Here is a 5,224-nt window from a genome sequence, read left to right on the forward strand (position 1 = left end):
GGGGACACAGCATGGAACAGAACAGAGATGACTGGCTCACTGTGGAAGCAGGACATAAACAGTTAAGTATGCAACTAGAAATAAAGTTATAAATTGTGATAAATGCCACAGAAACTCATGTTCAGGGGAATGACCAGAGATTGAATGAAAAGTGTGAACGTGCTCCTGGTCCAAAGGCCAGGGATGCCTTTCCCTGCGTTCTCAGGCACTGCAGGATTGTTCTGGGCCTGTCCTCTGTCACTGGCCAGCCCCTCCCCACTGGACCACTGTCATCTTTCTTTATACCTTGCCCTCAGATGTGGCTCAGTCTTGCTGACGGGGTGCCCTTCTGTCTGTGAGGATAACTTTGCTCTAAGTTCTCGGGGAGCACATCCTTGAGGCCACCAGCAACCTCCACACTTACAATCCTGTAATGGGATGGTGAGATGCTGATCACCTCCTGTCCCAGGGAAATACCCAGGGGGCTGGGAGAGGCCTCCCCCTTTTCTCCATGGCCAACACGAGCCTGTTCCAAGTGGCATCCAGACTCACAGACAGAAGCGGGGATCCTGGGTCACCGGTGATGAGGAGCTGGCAATTTCAGAGAAGACAGCAGGGCAAGGTCCTTGGAAGTGCTTGGAGGGCATCAGAGAGTGGGAAGACAAGAAAGGAGGAACCACAGGAGGGGATTCCACAGATAGCTGACCAGGGACACTTTTACCATGCTGGAAAGAAGGAGCCCACTTACTCTGCTACTACGAAAAGCACCCTGTCTTCTGGGAACACAGGGAACCATCTAGTGGAGGGGCCCGGCTGACCTAAGTCTGTCTGTCTCTCAGCAGCCCAGAGTCCTTCTTGGGAAGGTGATTCAAGTAAGGGTAGTCTTTTCTGAGAGCCAACTCTGCTTACTTCCCCCAAGAGTGAAATGGGCAGGCATCTCTCTGTTCTTGCCTTGAAAGGTCCCCGCCTAGCTGATCAGACAGGGCTACGCACAGGGAATGGATAGCACTAAGACAGCGTCAAAGCAGCTGCCCCGGTGGTGGGGGAGGGTGTAGAGACGGAATGAGCTGCAGCCCCATCCTCTGAGCTGGAGGGCCTGATGGTGAGAGCTTAGCCTGGCCTAGTGCCCCAGCTGTCTCACAGACAAGCTGTGTGACTTTGAGTCATTACTTCAACTCTCCAGATAGATGCCTGTTTCCTCTCTCTCTTCAAAATGGGGATAAAAATGAGCAATAATGCCTGAGGATTTACATGAGGTGATCTCTTAGCCCAGCACTGGGCAGGCACAAAACCTCAGAAAGTGTTGGCTACTATAGGAATGATTATTACCCTGATTCAGAGAAGGGGGAGAGAGAACCTGGGGTAAGTTTCATGGAGCAGGCAGAACAAGGCCCTTAAGAGAAGAGTAAAACTTGGATGCATGGAAAAGATGGCAGCAGTGGAGAAAACTGAGGCAGCAGTTCAGGGAGGATGTGGTAGCTGGAGACAAGGAAACCGCCTGGCTAGAGCACAGAGAGGAGCTTGAGGGATGAGCCTGGGTAGTTGATGGGGAGTGAACTTGGGCCTTGAACCTCTATCTACACAGTGCTTAAGCACCTCAGCAAGGATAAGGTCCCGATGACTTGCTGAAGGGCTTCTTGAAAGTGTCACTGAGATCACCCAGTCCCTTCTGATGAATTCACAGAGAGCTGCTGTTTTGGAAAGATCATTGTGTGGAGTCTAAGGGAGACTCAAGTTCTTGTCCTAGCTCGGTCTCTAACTGGACTAGTGATGACACCATCCTACCCTCAGTTCCTGGGACCCACTCTCCTTATCTGTAGCATGGGAGTGCGGCAATACCTCGTCTCTCAAGTTCCCGCAGCTTGGTGAGCTCTGCAAAACCCACCCAGCCCTAAGCACACCGCTCCTGTTTCAAGGATTTGTGGGGACAAATCTCCAGGTATTTTATTTGCTTGGAGTTCACGGAGAGGTTGCTATGAGCTGATCCTTGCAATCTTGCTTACTTTTTAAATATGAAAATTAACAAGGCAACCTGTTGTTGTCAGTTCTGAATTCCAAGGCTTCTATTTTTATTTTTAAACCTCTTTAAATGCAAATGGCTCCTGAGGAACCCACAGGCTGCTGTGGGGCTGGGAGGAAGCCTTGGTCTTCCGGTAGGTAGATGTGGCTGGATTGCTGGCTCAGCCACTTACCATCCAACCTGATCTGAGTGGGATCCTTCAGCTCCCTGAGCTTCCACTTCCTTGGCCCTGAGATAAGGTAGTGGTTCCTTAGAGGGCAAGGTGAAGGGCACATGGGATGTCATCACCATGATGACCTTCTTTCTTGTCTCACTTTTCATCAAAGTGTTGAACTTGGCCATCTCAAAGGTCTTGTCAGCCAAAGCAGTTACTACTGTCTCTGTGTCTCCGTTTCCAGGTTGGGAAACTGAGGCTCAGAAAGGGGACGTGAATCTGCCAAAGCCACAGCTCGTCTCCTTTGGACTACGATGGCGCACATATGAACCTGCGCCTCCGCGACCACTGTGAATGGGGACAGAATTTACCATCCTTGTTTAATAGGCCCCGGGCGAGGCCAGGCTCGTCTTCACAGTGGGCTGTTCTGGTATATCTGTGCTGCTGGGAAACCCCTGGAGGGCCCTCACTGTTGCAGCTCTCCAGCCAGGGCTGGGCACGAGAGCCCCCACCCCTACCTCCCACCCCGCCGTCAATGACCATGGCGCAGGAAGGCAAGGCAAGGCCCTGTGGCTGTTGACCACAATCACCAGCAGGCCCCTGATTCCAGTAGCTGTCCCGGAAGCTGCAAGCCAGGGCTGTAATTTCCAGGTTGGGCCTGGACCAAGAGCAACCCCACTGCTGAATCAGTCACTCAGTCGGTCCTATCTTATTTCTTGGCTTTCTGGCTGGGAGGCTTTGCCTCCAGGAAGTGGCGCATGGGAGCCAGGCTTCGGCCTGGCACACCTGGGGATGGCTGGCTTCCTTCTAGCCTCCTCACTGTCGCTGTCTGGCTCCCTGCAGCTCTCGTGGGGAGGAACCCCGGGCCTCCCACTCCTCACCCCTCACCCCTCACCCCTCACCCCCAGCCTCCCTCATCAATTGCAGACCTTTTTGACTCCACCCTTCTGGCTGAATCATGCATTTCTTCTCCCCAAAGGGCCCCAGCTGGGGTTTCTGCCAGACAATCTGAAAATCCGTGCAGATAAGTGCAGGGGACTTTCCCACAAAAAATGGGAAAATGGCCCAGAAATTAAAGAACTTGCCTCCCTTCTTCACCCTCCCCCATCCCTCTCCATTTTGCAAAATGCCTGAGCTCAGCCAAAGAGGACATGGCTCTTAGGAAGGGAAAGCAGGGGACTGCTTGCAACTTCCATGGCCCATTTTGTTCTCAGTTGGGCCAAGGAGCTGAGCATCCTTTCCTGGACCCCAGGAACCTGCAGCAGAGGTTGAGGATGTGGGCTGGTGAAGGGCTGGTATTCATTCTTAAAAGACTTTAGCGTTTGTCCCCTTTATCTCTGCTCATGGGGGCTTTGGGCCATGCAGTCATCTCCAGACAGGACTATCTGCATCCCTGCTGGTCATGTCTCATTCCCACAGGAAGCCAGAGTTCTTGTTCTGAAATGTAAATGTGTTACAACTCCTCTGGGTCCCCCTCTTTAAAACCAGTCAATGACTCCTTACTGCTTTGGGGGAATTGCCATTTTCACACTCCAAAGCCTTCTCTGGTCTTCCCACTTACCCTCTAGTTTTTCACTTTTGTCATTGCCCAGGCCACCCCAGCCGGCCTTCAGTTCCCCGTGGCCACACACCCTCCCACCACAGGACCTTTGCGTATGCTGTTCTGGAGTGCTGTTCTTTGTCTGTTACCTGACAACTTTTGCTTATCCTCATACTTCAGTCCCTGCATCTCCAAGCCCAGCTCAATCCCAGTCAGAGTACCCCCTCATAGCTCTGCTGACTTCCCTATCACAGCAGAGTCATGGTGCATGGTACGTTTGTCTTTGTGGCTATTTGGTTAATGTCTGTCTCCTCCATGAGAGTGGGGAGCTTGTCTGATTTCACTTACCCCTGTATCCTCCTCAGCGCCTAGTACCCTGCTTGGCACAGGGCAAGTGTCCACAGTATTTGTAGAGTGGGGGAAGCAACAGCTGAATTTTCCTGGTGCCAAACTCCTATGGCCCAGGACCTCTCGGTTGAAGTCTCAAAGGTTCAGAGAAACTTGTGATTGATTTGAGGCCTCTGGATGGTTCAGTCCATTTGTAAACATGGGAAAGACACAGATGTGCGTTCTCAGAAAGTGTGTGTGTGTGTGTGTGTGTGTGTGTGCACGTGCACACATGCCTGTGTTCAAATCCAATGTAATTATGTGCAGATATAATCCCATGGCCCAAACTGCTGTCAGCACAGAAGTCCTTTCTACCTCTGAAGCCCATGCTGTCCTTCATAAGACAAGTCCTCAAATACTAACATCAGTTTCCTTTAAAAATTATCCTTCAGCCTGTCCTGGTCTTCAGCTTTGTCAACAACCTCATGTTCCTGGCTATGTGTCTGTCTGTCCTTTCAGATTTCATATATGCCCTTTCCCAGCTGTGGCTCTGTCTGAGGCTGCCATATTGGGTCTATCAACCAACACCCCCAATCTCTTTTGTGTCAGATCTTATCTGACTGTGCTCAGCTGAATTTTCATTTGCTATAATAAACTCTATGATATATTCTCTCGTATCTTGTGAGATGTGAGAGCCAATTGCCTCTAAGTTGTCCCAGGAGATTATGAAAAATGCAGATTCTGGGCTTCATCCCAGACCTACTAAAACCAAGCCCCCAAGTAAAGGGTTCAGGAATAACATTTTAAGCAAACTTCTCTTGAAATAGGATGCACAGTTAAAATTACAAACCCCAGTTCTGAAAAAAATGGACAACCAGCTAGTAGAAGTGGGACCCCTTGCACATTCTAATGCTTTTACCCCCCAAGTGGATTTATCTAAAAAAGGGTGGAATTCTCAATAGGGTTCGTGCTGGGGAGGACAGAAGTGTTGTTTTTTTTTTTCTTTGACAAGAGAATGCTGTTTAGCATGTAATAGAACGTTCCTTTCCTGGGGCTTTAGTAATATAATTTCTGGAGCTACTAGGGTTTCCAAAAATGCCTCAGAAACTGATGAACTGAGCTAGCTCCAAATTCACTGGCCAGTTGCTCAAACATACTATGCATTTCTTTGTGTTCAGTAGTATTTGTTGAGTGCCTACTTGTG

Source organism: Mustela putorius, unplaced genomic scaffold (genome assembly GCF_011764305.1).
Source record: "Mustela putorius furo isolate JIRA1106 unplaced genomic scaffold, ASM1176430v1.1 tig00003896_pilon_pilon_pilon, whole genome shotgun sequence".
In the NCBI taxonomy this organism is placed as follows: Eukaryota; Metazoa; Chordata; class Mammalia; order Carnivora; family Mustelidae; genus Mustela; species Mustela putorius.